Source organism: Babylonia areolata, chromosome 19 (assembly GCF_041734735.1).
Source record: "Babylonia areolata isolate BAREFJ2019XMU chromosome 19, ASM4173473v1, whole genome shotgun sequence".
Lineage (NCBI taxonomy): Eukaryota > Metazoa > Mollusca > Gastropoda > Neogastropoda > Buccinidae > Babylonia > Babylonia areolata.
The window spans coordinates 36,507,446-36,522,455 of NC_134894.1; the positions used below are offsets into that span (position 1 = coordinate 36,507,446).

Genomic DNA, 15,010 nt, shown 5'->3' on the forward strand with positions numbered 1-15,010 from the left:
TTATTCGGTAGTAATATACCTGTAACTTTGAGTGCATGTAGACTTGCTTACTGATGACTTAGATTTTTTTTTCTTTTCTTTTCTTTTCTTACCAGATCAAGAGGACTTCAGACCATTCAGTTTTAGAATGACAAGCATGGACAGTGAAGTAGGCTGTGTAAAGAGCTCTGACATGGAAGGGGAGAGACCATCCTCCAGGAAGATGGAGCCATCGGATCGACGCTCTTTATTCTACATTTGTTCACTGTGTGACTTCAGCTGCGACACCGCCATCGACTTCACCATGCACCTGAACTCTGATCACCACAATGAGACAGTTTTTCCCTGCTACCATTGCAACTACGGTGGAGAATACACCACAGATCTCACCAACCACATGAATTCCCACACTTCAGGAGAGTCAAACATGTATGTTCAGGTGTTGTTGTTATTTTATTATTTGTTGTTGTTTTTTATTTACATCCTCGGATCAGTTGATGCATGCATGCACAGTTCTGTATGTTTAAATTTGTGGATCATTTTCATATCAAGTTTTGCTGGGTACTTAGATATTTTAATGCTCACCTGAAACACCGGGTACTAAGATGATTATTTTTCTACCATATCTAAACTATTGAAGCAGCCACTCAGCTTGTTGCTTTATCCTAAGTCACATTGACTACTGCAATTGACTGCTTGCTGGTCTGTGTTCTGATTTGTTTTCATGCCATCAGATGATTTTAAACAATGCTGCAAGAATCATTTTCAGAGAGTCAAAAAAGGATCATGTTACCCCACTTTTACATCAACTTCATTGGTTACCCATCTAGTACAGAATTCAGCTCAAAATTGCCATATTGCCTTTGAAGGATCTCTCCCATCTTACTTGTCTTCTGTCCTTTGTACTTACACCCCTTCCTGTTCTCTCGGGTCTTATGCTTAAAAGCTCCTTTGAATCCCCAAAACCTCGTCAGACATTTGGCCAAAGGGCCTTTTAGTATCAAGCACTTTCTGTCTGGAATTCTCTTCCTCTGGATCTCCATCACGCTGTCCTCTTTAAAGAAAAAAAAACTTGAAAACTCACCTATTCAAGCATAACTAATTGTCTGCATTCTTCTTCCTCCCACCCACACCACTTTACCCTCTGCCTCAATCATGTAGTGTGTGTGTCTGGATGGGTGGTGTGTGTGCGCGCGTGTGTGTGTGCACAATTGCATGTAGGGTATTTTTGTCTTGTGTGTGTGTGTGATTGTTCATATCTGCAATTTGTAGTATTGTAGTATATATATATATATATATATATATATATATATATGTGTGTGTGTGTGTGTGTGTGTGTGTGTGTGTGTGTGTATGTGTGTGTGTGTGTGTGTGTGTGTGTGTGTGTGTTTTTTTCATGTACAGAGGTATGTTATTAAGCACTGTTGTATAAGGCGCTTTAGAGCCCATTATATGGGGAGTTTGCAACATATATTATAAGTACTATCTATTATTATTGTTGTTATTATTATTTTAATCTTCTTCTGTTGTGCTGTGCACTGAAACGTTTTAATCCTGCTTAATTTGCTGGGTACTTTGATATTTTGATCCTCACTAAATTTCCTGGATGCTTGAGTATTGTTTTAATCTTCGCCTTTAACAGTAAACAGTGTACTTTTAGTTTTACAGAAATGTCTTGCAAATCTATTTGATATGTATGAGTTTGTGTTGTATTGCTGCTGTGCATATTGTTGTACATGCACAGGTGTACATGTGTGGCAGAATGGTTAAGACACTCGTCTGTCAATACAGAGTCTGTGACAGTGTGAGGGTCTGGGTTCAAATCCAGCTCTTGCCCTTTCTCCCATGTTGAACAAACTCGGATGAGACGATGGATTGAAGTCCTGTGTGCAGCATGCACTTTGCACACTGAAAAAGATCCCATGGCAATGACAGTGTTGTTCTTTGGCAAAATTCTGCAGAAGAAATCCACTCAGATCAGTTCAATATATATATATATATATATATATATATATATATATATATATCCTAATATAGGCATGCACTCAAGGCCTGACTAAGTGCATTGGGTGATGCTGTTGGTCAGACACCTGCTTAGAACATGTGGTGTAGCATATATGGATTTGTCCGAGCAAAATGTCGTCTCCTTGATAGACTGAAACTGAAAACTGCATATGTGTTACTACTGTTACTAGTGTTTGTGAGTGTTTCTTAATTTGCCTGTGTTTATATTTTAATTCAGAGTATGTGAATGCATGTGTGAATTGGTTTGTTTATAAACTTGTGTGTAATTATGTTGACATTTGTTTGCTTCTCTAGAAACAGAATAAGAAAAACAGAAAAAAAGTTATTTAAAAAAATGTGCTCAGATAGAAATGTTGTGAATATTAGTGGGAAAATGTTTGAATGGAAGAGAAACAGCTGTTCATTGGGAAGTAAGATGATTGACATGACTTGTATGTCTGTATGTTATTATTTTGATTGGGTTTTTTTGTTTTTCAGATACCTATGCCCTTGTTTTTGGAACAGCTGTAATTACAGGACGGACAGTCTTCATAACATCCGCCAGCACCTGGTCAAACACCAGGATTGCAACATTTTTAAGTATGTATTATGATATTTAAATTGTATTTTTGTGTGTGTGTACAGTTCATAGAAGCAACTTGTTGCTGCTGTCACAGGCCAAGAGACTGAATGATACCTGGTTTGAACCATCTGAAGGATGTAAACACCATTGTTTGATTTCTCAGCCCCATGTTGTTCTGACCCAGTATTGAGTGCACTAAGTGCTCAGAGGGGACAAGTGGGGGACCACTTGGACCTAGCAATCAAATGTTCTTACAAGATTCACCACTTTCTCTTTTATAATGGTATATTATAAAAGGAAATACAGAGAATACACACATGCAGTGATGCACGCAGGCACTCAAATGCACATGCACTCACACACACTGGCGCATGTTTGCACTCACATACTCACTCACTCACAGTGAGAGAGAGAGAGAGATTATGAGCACAAAGCTTTGAGTAGATGTGTTGAAGAAGAATGAACATGACCTTGTTAAAATATCTGTTCCCTGGCTGGCACTTCCAGTCATGTGATGTGTTCAAGTTATTGTTCTCCTGGTGTCAGATCAAACATTCCTCCTTGAGAGGCCGTGATGTTAGGCTGCTTCATTAAATCCATGCCATGATCTCACTTTTTCTCTCTCTTGAGAGAGAGTGGAGGGCATTTGGTAAGGAAGTTGTAGGTGCTGGGCATATTAATCATCTTATTACTCATATGAGACACAATATTGTAAATGTCATTTTAGGGTCACTTATCAGGTTTAAGGTTGTGGGACGGTCCTGTGGTGGGTGGTTAGGACTTTGTTAGCGGAGAGAGAGCAATGGATTATCATGTGATACAACCAGAGACTTGCTTACATGCTAATTTGGCAAGTCTTGTTACATCACTTATGCTTTGAAGTGGTATTTGTTGGAAAGGCATTGTTTAGGTCCTGTAACCTTTGGTATTTACCTTTTTTATGAGTTTGATCATGTCTATATCTGTGAACATGTACTAAAATAGCATTTTACTTTTACAGGTGTTCCAGATGCAAGTCCACTTTCACAGATGGTATGCAGTTTCTTCAGCATGCGCAACAGAACTCGCTGACGTTGTACACATGTACAAAGTGCGCTTCCCGCTTTATGGAGAAAGCGGCCATCCTGCATCACTGGCGCACAAGTCATTCAGGGGGACGTGTGTTCCGGGTACTGAAGATTCTGCTGTGCAGGGAACGCCAGATCCATGGTTATAGACATGATTCATGTAAGGATGGTGTCAGGTCAGGGTCTGTGACAGTTTGTGACATTCCTGAAAATGTAAGAATCCGTGTGAAGCCAGAACTTCGTTTTAATGAAAAGGCCTCTTCTGAAGATGAGAATTCAGATGCAAGGACTCATTCTAATCCTTTGGCTTCAAGACCAGTCTTAGACGTGTAGTCAGAAGTTCCTGTTTCAGGAGAATGTCAGAATGATTCATCCTTCCATGAGACCACTGAAGACACTGCTATTTCTGGCATAAACAACACATGCCCAAGAAAAAAGCAGGATCACAACTCACAGCTGCCTGAAAATGAGTCCAGTTCTGTAGTGTCATTACATGGAAGTAGGCATGAAGTTGAAGAAAGGTTTGTGGTCTTATCTGTTCCTGATCCAGATGAAACAGACTATGACCATCATGCAGTTGGCTGTGAACTTGAAAGGGAAGATAGTTCAGAGCAGAAGCAAAGCCATCTAAACCTTGAGCTTGAAAGGAAAGATGATTCTTCTGAGCAAAACCAAAGCCACATAGAAGATAGCTCTTTGGATCAGAACCAGGCCCAACTAGACCATTCAGAGGGACAACGTGAACATGATACGTCAGCTGCTTCTCCTCCTAGTGTCATTATTAGTCATGAAAGTAGGCATGAAGTTGAAGAAAGGTTTGTGGTCTTTAATGTTCCTGATGTGGATGAAACAGACTATGACCATCACACAACTGGCTGTCGACTTGAAAGGGAAGATAGTTCTGAGCAGAAGCAAAGCCAACTAAACCTTGAGCTTGAAAGGGAAGATAGTTCTTCTGAGCAGAACCAAGGCCAACTAGACATTCAACTTGAAAGGGAAGATAGTCCTTCTGAACAGAACCAAAGCCAGATAGAAGGTAGCTCTTCTGAGCAGAACCATGGCCAACTAGACCATTCAGAAGGACAATGTGAACATGATACATCAGCTGCTTCTCCTACGAGTGTCATTATTAGTCACATGGTACTCAGTGATGTTAACTGTCATCAAGAGGATCAACATCCACAGGAGGAATGTGAATCAGATGGTGTGAGCAGCAACTCCACCAAAGTGCGGATGGAAACTGTACCTTCAGATTATGACGATAACGCCACCTGTGAAAAGCAGGTTTGTGTTGCTGTTGATCAGTCCTGTGACCATGTTCAACAACAGACTTCAGTCTCGTCAGTTGAGCTTGCTCAGAATGGGAGTACAAAATCAACACCATCAGAAGTGCCGGAGAGAGAGGTTTCACCTGCTGCAATTGACCTTGAGGAAGTTCCTGTCATGACAAGACAAGAAAGTATTAGACTGACTGAGCTGCTGGGTTCTGATGAACTGCATCGTGCCTTGTCTGGTCAGCTGTACCATGAGGACGCTGGCCACTTTTCCTGTGCTTTCTGTGACAAACGGTTTGATCGAATTGACTGTATTCACATGCACCTCTTCGTTCACTGTAATGTTCCTTCATATTCTTGCAGTTTTTGTTCTCTTGAAATTTCATCGATTGCTCAAATGAAGAGACATTTTTGGGGGGAGCATCCAGGCCAGGAACGTCAGATCAAGTATTTATTGGTCAAAAAGGCAGATATTCTTCAGACCCTTGAGGAAGAAAAACCACTGACAATTCAGAAGTTCATAACAATTTGTTGTCAGCTGGCAGCTGTTAACCAATCCTCTCAATACACACTGACTTCTGCTCTGAGAACTGGTGGAGACAGCATCTCTGTTGCTGGTGGAGGAACAGAGGCAGTGGATCAAGTTGACAATGTTAGAAATGACATTGACACAGTTAATCAGGAAGATGATGCCAGAAATGAAAGAACTGCAACAAATAAGAGAAATGATGGTTCTTTTGTGTCCAAAAAGGGTCACCTTTCTGAAAGACCAGAAGACCCTTCTGCTGCCTCAGATGTGGTAATTAGCCAGCCTTCTGATGGACATGCACATCGTGGTGTGAGATCTCTTAACAGATAAGGAGACCGTTAAATATTTATTCTGAAAAAGATTTGTGAACCCCTCATCACTTACTGGATTATGCCCCAAACTGCCATAAAAATATCCATAGAATCAGTCGGAAATCACAGTTAAAAATAATAAACCATAAGAGTTAATACCCTTGAATTGATGAAACGTAAAAATTTCCAGTCTCGACTTTTCTCAAAATGAAAGTCCTTTTCACTTCATATGACGTTTAGAAGTACTTGTACTCGGCTTTACATGTTATTAGTTTAACAAAATATTCAATTTTCATATCAACTTTAAAACTATAAAACTAGAATGAACATAAAAGAGAAATTGAATCGACCGTGTCAACCGGGTGTAACTAAACTTGTACATCTATCTAGATCGAGAGAAAACGGCTAAATGTTGCAGTGTGATTGCGGCGATAGCCATGTCTCCTTTACTGCGGACTTAAAAATAATTTTTAATTGCCCTTAAAGATTTTTTAATGCCCAAGATACACCAGAATAATACGATTTAAACAGCGTTCTCACTGCGAATACCGCAATGGATTTATCGCCTTTTAAAAAGCATGTTTATGTATTACATTTTTAAACGGCAGTTGAGGAGCCACGATAGTGTAATGGATCCGAACACGCGTGTTCGAATCTGCCGTTAGGACTTCTTTTTTTTCTTCTTCTTTTTCTTTTTCTTTTAACCCGAAGCTTTATAATAACAAATACAGAACACATTTTAACGATTAGATTTTTTTTTTTAATGTATCACAAGTGAGTCTTGCAGGCCTTGCCTCTCTTGTTTTTTATCTTTTAATTATGTGAGCTTCAAAATCCACAGAAAGTATACTTCAGATCATTGTGTTTGTGAAGCATGGAATTCAAAATATTGCATGTACAGTAGGTCAGAAGCGTACTCACATTATGAACCTTGACTGTATTCCCGATTTCATTGTTTTCTTTTATTCTGAATTTCTATTCTGTTTGTTGAGGGGGGAAGACAATTTTGTGTGTGTGTGTGTGTGTGTGTGTGTGTGTCTTTGAGATACCTGTATGATCGTCTGAGGTGTCCATATTCGTTTGCAGTGGGTGTGGGGGGGGGGAGGGGGGAAGGGAGTTGTAGGTAATTTAAGATAGGTATAGTATAAGTTTCGTATGAGATTGGGTTGTAGTGGGGGGGGGGGGGTATGGGTTTGGAAGAAAGCTTAGTTTGGGAGCTTACTTGTTTGAGATAACACTAAAATGGGAGATAGAACATGTTGTGCACAAAAGTTTGAGACCATTTGGAGGAAAGTAAGACTCAGTTACAAGTGTTTTATGTTCAATTGTAAGTGCAGATTATATGCAATTTCGGTATCCAGTTTTGGACTGATCTGAAATGGTCACGGTCCCCTTTCAGTTATCTCTTGTTTCACATGTATTGATGGTGGATGATGTTATGAAAGCTAATTCTGAACAATATCATCTTTCCACACCTTCCATCAGAACTTTACTGACAAGTCAAATATATGATTATAATTGTGTTCCTGTGAAGTGGTGTGTGTGTGTGTGTGTGTGTGAGTGCGTGTGTGTGTGTGTGTGTCCGTTCGTGACTTGAATAGATGACATTGTAATTCATTTCTCGTCTTGTCCAGTGCTTTAAAGTTCATATCCTAACCTGAAGAGCGGACTTACAGCAACACAAAAGAATATGCAATGCTTTGAAAACTTACGGAATGGTTTAAAAACAAGATAATTGCTTTAAGTGCATAAGAATAAGAACTGACCAGTCTGCACACAGGAAGAATACTGTTGTCAGTGTTCAAACCAATGCAATCATTTTTCTTCCAGAAATATGCCCTGTATATTCTTTTGAATGATCGAAATAGTTGCGTCTAGTCCAGGATTTGAAGTCCCGTGACAGGGAATTTATATAATGTATATTTTATGGTTCCGCAGTGCCATACTTTGCTACCTTGAAATCATCAATCCAGTATAAAAGCAATGCAACATACAGTTCGTGATCACATTCGTGTGTTTTCTGCTTTCTGATTTTTTGTCTTCCCAAAAAGTAATATCTTTGTACTCATATATTTTCACGTCCTTTTTCTTTTCTTCTTTTTTTTCTTTTCTTTTTTTTTTTTTTTTTTTTTTTGGTGTTTTTTGTTGTTGTTTGTTTGGTTGGTTTTTGGGGTGTTTTTTTGTAACTCATGCTTATGTTCTTGAGTTATTTATTTTCTGTTCTGTATTTTTTGCATTCCAAAAATAACTTAGGTCGTGGTATGTTTTGTTGTTTTTTTCTTTCATTTTCTGCATTGTATTTTCCCCCAGAGTAATTCATGATTATAGTCATGCATTCTTAACTCCTTTGTGATTTTTCTCATTTCCGATGTAATTCTTTATTATGTTCTTGTATTTTCCCATTCTTTCCTTTTTATCTCAACATTTCTCTTCAGACATAGGTTTACAGATACAAAAATTATATACTTTTTGCATATGGGAGTAAGATCCTGACGCTCTCAGGCTTGTTTTGAAAATGATCATGTTTTAATTCTTTCTTTTTTCTCTGTGGGCTTCAAAATCCATGGAAAGTAAAATTGAGATCCTTGTGTTTGTGAAGTATACGTTTCAAATTCGAACTTGCATGAGATTAAAAATTGTGATTTTGTTCGTTTTTTCTTCTTCTTGTTTTGTAGTGTGTCCTTGAGACGCTTTTGTGTATGTATCTTTTCATTCTAACTCTTAGATTCAAACTCTATGAAAAATATGTCATTCAGATCGTTGTGCTTGTGGAGTACGAGATTCAAAATCGTGCTAGTTCAGAAGCGTACTCCTTTTGCAAACCCCGACAGTATTCCTTGAGTTATTGTTTTACTCTCCTGCTTTTCTAGAATGTTTCTTTTAACTCTGTAAGATTCAAAATCTGCGGAAAGTGTAATACATATCGTTGTGTTTAATGAGTTTTAGCTTCAAAATCTTGCTTGCTTGTACATTAGCTCAGAAGCGTTCAAACCATGATCGTATTCCTGATTTCATTGTATTCTTTTATTCTGAATTTCTGGCTCCTGCTCCGTTTGTTCAGTACGGGATTCAGACTTTTATTTTGTGTTTTCAGTGTGTCTTTGAGAAACCAGTCTAGTCGTCTGGGAACCAGTTTCGTTTGCATTGGGTGGGGAGGGTGTTTTGGGTAGTTCAAGTTGGGTATAGTTTGCCCTTCGTATGAGATTGGGTTCGGGGGAAGGAGGGGGCGGGGGCAGATATGAGTGTTTGGAAGAAAGCTCAGTTTGTGAGCTGACTTGTCTATAAGAGAGAGAGAGAGAGAGAGAGAGAGAGAGAGAGAGAGAGTTTCAGTTTTCAGTTTCACTTTCTCAAGGAGGCGTCACTGCGTTCGGACAAATCCATACACGCTACACCACATCTGTTGAGCAGATGCCTGACCAGCAGCATAACCCAACGCGCTTAGTCAGGCCTTGAGTGCATGCTTACATATTTGTGTACCTATGAAAGTGGATTTCATTTTACGTAATTTCGCCAGAGGACAACACTCTCGTTGCCATGGGTTCTTTTTCAGTGCGCCAAGTGCGTGCTGCACACGGGACCTCGGTTTATCGTCTCATCCGAAAGACTAGACGCTCAGTTTGATTTTCCAGTCAAACTTAGGAGAAAGGGCGAGAGCGGGATTCGAACCCACACCCTCACGGACTCTCTGTATTGGCAGCTGAGCGTCTTAACCATTCTGCCACCTTCCTCCTCAGAGAGAGAGAGAGAGAGAGAGAATATTGTGCACAAGAGTTTTAGATCCACTTGAGGAAAGTGAGGCTCAGCTGCATGTTTGTTTTTTTCAGTTCTAAGATCAGATTATAAGCAATGTATGTATCCGGTTTTAGACTGTTCTAAAATTACCCCGTTTCTATCTTTAGTTGCATGTGAATTTTTTTTGGGGGGAAGATGTCATGTAAACTGATTCTGAACAACATTATACTTCTACATCTTCCCTCGCAACGTTTCTGACATGTCAAGTGATTAATTATAATTGATCAAATAATATGTTCCTATGAAGTGGCGCGCGCGCGTGTGTGTCTGTGTGAGAGAGAGAGGGGGGGGGGTGTAAGTATGCCGACGCGACTTGAATGACTGATATTATTCAGAACTATATGAAGAATCTGCAATGTTTTGAAAATGATTTAACGATTTAATACAAAAAGAAGACTGTTTTACGTCGCGGAGAACGAAAACTGACCAGATTGCACAAAGGGGAAAATATAAAGAACGGGCATTATTTTTTCTTTTCTTTTTTTTTTTTTTTAATTTTTTTCTTCCCTCCAGAAATCTACCTTATTTTTTTAAATGGCTGAAATAGCTGTGTCCAGTCCAGGATTTGAAGTCCCGTGACTGTGAATCTGTATATCATCATCAACACCACCACCAACGCCAACAACAGTGTCTTTATGGACACTGCAAGCATGCAGAACTCACAACACGAATAAATTTCAATTTGACGAAGTTGTGGTTTTGATTTAAGTTCGAGCTTTATTTTCCCTCACAGTTTGTTTGTTTGTAACCGTTCCCTTATTGGACAAGAATGAATAGGTACCCCCTCTCTCTCTCGCTCGCTCGCTAGTTCTCTCCCTCCTTCGTGCAAACAAGTTCACACACACCCGCACACACGCGCACGGAACTGAGAATACTATAAATATTAATGGTATGTAAGAATCCTACTCAGGAACATAGAGATAATGTGAGAAGAGAACGAAAAAAAAAAAAGAAAATGAATAGCCCATTTAAAAAAAAAAAAAAGTCACGTAGAATAACATTAACTTGTTTTATACCTTTGCCACTGAACTGACGATGCATTTCGTCGGATTACATTGGCTAATGCAGAAGTGCATACGAAGTGATCTGGACATAAAAATGATCAATAACAGTGCCTACAAAAAGGCCTACTGGATTACGATTTTAGACATATGGCTGATAGTTTTAAGAGCTGGGGCACAACAGATGGAACTGTCTTCAGATTACATGAATATGGTTCAAGTATTTTACATACGGTCTTGCACACACACACGACATCTCGTTCTTTCTGTCCGTGTGTGTGTGTGTGATTACTGACTTGGGCGATTGATAAATATACTTAACTAACACAACAATTACTACTGCTGTCTCGCCTGGAAGAAGAAGAAGGAGAAGGATGATAATAATACAAAAGTTGATAATAAAGCAAGAAGGCAAGAAATAAAGAAAGATGTGTAACAGCATGCTTTAAATAAACAGTTGTAAATTTTACACGAACGGAGTAAGGTGTATACAAATTCAAGGGAACAAACCTCCAATAACTACAATACCACAACATGAAAACTGATTAGAACGCAAATGAAATGTGGAGGAAAGGAAAGTACAGCCATACAGGTACAGAGAGTACGATGCGACTGACAGAGAGTGACATGCGCCTTCATGTCGTATTTTGTCTTTAAATCTGTTCCCCTCTCATACGTTTTCCTGTTAAACGGAACGATATTTTCCAGGAAAATTGCATCAAGACAAGGTAAAAAGAAGAAAAAAGGACCCCCCCCCCCACCCCACCCCTCACACACACACACACACACACACACACACACACACACACTCTTACACTTTTCCTCGTTACGGATTATTGGCGGATTCTTCTTCTGCTTGATTTTATCCCCACCCCTTTCTTCAACCCTATCCCGATTCAAATTCAGTTTTAAAACCGGATTGTTAAGAAGACGGAGAATATTTCTTGCTTAGCCTGAAAAGCCTACATTCCCATTTACGTTATTTCACAATTTCTGATGAATAAATTATTAGGCATAAATGATAAAAGTAAACGTTTATTAAAACATTTAAAACAAAGTCATATGCTTAAAATACAAGTTTGGTGACTTTTCCAGAGACCTTGATGGTAGCAGGATCACATCGAAGCTTTCCTTCCAAAACACGAACCTCAGAATAGATTCATGGTACAGGTTTATAGTAAACATTAGTAGTCTTAATTAGCGTAGTGTTCCATAAACACACCAACTTCTTTCCTTTGTAAGATATTCATGTGCGTTGTTTGGGGGTGGGGTGCATTTGTTATCTGTACCATACGCAATTATCTTTTTATTTTATTTTATTTTTTTAATAAACGGTTCTTTTTTTTCTTCTGTGTGTCCATCTAGATAGGCCTGTATTCCGTTTTCAAAAGTTTGTGCCTGGCACTCTAAAATCAAATAATTATGTATTTATTTATTTATTTATGTGTTTACGCGTTCTCCTCATAACACCATTTCGAAGGCACTGCCCCCCCCCCCCCCCCCCACCCCCCACCCCCCCCTCCCTTCCCCCACCCCTCGCCCTTCCCTCCCGCTTGATGAAATTCGTGTTTTCTCTGTTCATCGTACCAGTTAACAGTCTCTTGTTTGTTCATCAAAGATACCGTGCAGCTTGTCTCTGCATGACCTGTGAGGACCAGACCAGGAAGCTGCTTTCTCAAAACGGTGCCGCGGACACGTGTGCTTATCTTGAGTCTCCTGCGTCACCATCGGACCTCGTGTTCTCGGTTCTGCCTGAAGCATCTGAAGACGAGCTGCACTTGCCCCACTGCAGCTTGACTCAGGCGGAGAAGTGCTTCTGTTCGGACGTGATGGGGAGGCGCCTTGAGGCTGTCCTTCACTTTCGGTGCTCGATGTGTTGTAAACGTATTTGTCCAGACGGTCACGCCTCTTGAGTTTGCCGGCTTCGCTGGCTTCCTCTACGGCGTCCAAGCAGTCAGAGATACGTTTGGACAACACACGATGCGGATAGGGCAGGTAGGGATCGAAACGCTCTCTCAGCTTCCGTAAATTTTCACTCCTCTGCATTGACCGGCACTTCTGACCCTTCACTTTTTGCAGCTCGTCGTAAGCCCAGGAACGCATCTGCGTTCTGCCCTCGTACTTCCGGAGGGAGGTGGACCTCAACCAGCTTGTTTGACGAGCTGGACCAAAGTACTGCACGTGATACTCTGTGAGCAGGCCACGGCTTTCAGACCGGACGCGGAGACAGTCGCCCTCGGAGTCGACACAGACCATGCAGGGCCACCAGTAATAGCCAGTCAGACGGCCCCACAGCAGGTCTCCGGCGCGCCATGGGTGGAGACTGAGCGTTTTGGGATCACCTTTTGAACCCAGCCTAGCTTTCGGTGTATCCGAATAGGAACTGCCTGATTTTGAGTCTGAAAACGACACGTTTTGGTCACTGCTGCAGTCACTTATGCTGCTGTCGCTTAACGGTAATTCAGAGGCTGCACTGATTGGACTGTAATCATGTAACTGTAGCTTCGGAGTTGAAGTCTCTCGACGGCTAGTGTATTCCCTGGTAAGTGACCTGTCGGTTGGCTTCACTTGACCAGCTATTTCACTGCAAGGTTCCGATCCGGAATTGGAGCTGGTTTGACAGGCAAAACTGTCACTGGACAGGCATTCACGGGAACGCATCCAGTTTAGATTACTCGTCTGGGAGGTACATAGGCAGCTGTTAGTCGTCCCAGCGTCTGCATATGGTTGGGAATCAGCTCCTTTCATCTTTTGAGATGAAATGGACTGTAGCTGACCCATCTTTACACAGTCATCGTTAGCCTCCCCCAGTGACGTCGTGACGCGAAGAGGCGTGTTGCAGTGTGGGCATGCCTGTCCTTGCTGTGTTGTTACCTTCCTCTTTCTCCCTCCATGCTCCTGTGTCTTTTTCGTTTTGTCCAGTGCCAAGGTTTTATCATGCATTGTTCTTTCCGCTTCACTGTGTTCTTCACTCTGTCCTGTATGGCGATTGTGGTCATGTTCAACAGTACAACTTGTGATTTGTTCTTTGACGTGATCGTGCACTGGTCGGGGACTGCGGTGCTGCCAGTTCAGCTGTTTCGTCTGTCCGCCCGTATCACATTCTGTTTTCATTGCAGAAGTGAACAATGCCGCCCTTTGTGTTGCGTTGTGTCCCTTGCATTGTGTTGTGTCCCTTGCATAACTATTCTGATTTACTCTGTCAGTTTCGATTATCTTGGGTTCTCTCTTCACATCGTGATTCACGTTTCTCGCCCAGCTCGTGCTGACATCTTCTTTCGTCATCCCGCGATACAAGGACCAAAGACGGATGCACACCGAGCACTTGCAGAAGGGGTTCTGCTGGAACAGGTCGATCAGCTCACGTTGATTGGTCACCGACAGGCGGGCTCCCCCAGTCACTCTGGCCAAACCATGGACCATGCTTGTCCGATTGGGTGACGTCCACTCTTCTCCTGCTCCCCCGTCACTTTCGAGTCGAGGGGCCGAGGCGGAGCTCGCTCTCTTGGGCGACACTCTCAGCGTGCTGTCCATTCTGTCCTTGTGAGGTCGGAGATCTGCAGTAGATAAAGATTTTCGTCAAAATTCTCATCAATCAAAATCCTGAGCAATCAACTAGTAAACCTGCTTGCTAACCAACCAGTCAACCAGCACATCCAATCTACGACCAGCCAGCCAACTCGCATAACTTCTGAGTTGCCGTTTGCGACTGGCTGGGCGACTGATAGCAAGTGCCGAAAACCAACAAACCAACCAACCAACCAACCAACCAACCAACCATGGTGATGTAACCCAGCTGAAGGGTGTTCCGATAACTACGCAGATTTTTTTTTTATGACGACAACACTAATCCTAATGCATAAAGTTGACGCTGACCTAGTGCTTGGAGGAGCTAACCAAACGCACCCAAGTTGTCAGCTATTGATAATAAAAATGATGATAATAATGGATATTCATATAGCACGTTTTCCAGAAAAAAAACAAAGCGCTTTACATATTTCGTTCCCCCTTCCTATCTCCACCTTACCCCCCGAGACAGACTGTCGCTTCTTTCTTTTCTTTTTTAATTCATTTTTTTAACGGAAACATAAATACAAGAAATCACAAAGAATACACACGGAAGTTCTACACCTCAGTCCCTCTTTGGCAGTAAATGAAGTTAAACTAAAGGCAACACTGTCAAGTCCTGCTCTCCTGAAGGGCCCGACAGGAATCAGTCGGTAATACTGCATCCGTGCAATGGAGGAAGGTGACAGAATGGTTAAGACGCCTATCTGCCAATACAGTGTCCGTGAGGGTGTGGGTTCGATTCCCACAATCACCCTTTTTTTTCTCCGAAGTTTGACTGGAAAATCAAACTGCGTCAGAATCTTATCTCCAACCGAGCGTGTTTCGTCATCACTAGTCTGTTCGGCCAGGCGCTGTCTGTAAAAGTGAAATACATCTTGCGTGTGTGTGTGTGTGTGTGTG

General features: G+C 41.3%; 1 long non-coding RNA gene across 1 annotated transcript; it reads left to right on the forward strand.

The window, feature by feature from the left end:
- Positions 1-213: 213 nt before the first annotated feature.
- Positions 214-3,685, forward strand: LOC143293934 (uncharacterized). The gene is made up of 3 exons (XR_013056854.1): positions 214-408; positions 2,482-2,583; positions 3,567-3,685. It is a non-coding gene; the product is annotated as an uncharacterized LOC143293934 (long non-coding RNA).
- The last annotated feature ends 11,325 nt before the right edge of the window (positions 3,686-15,010 follow it).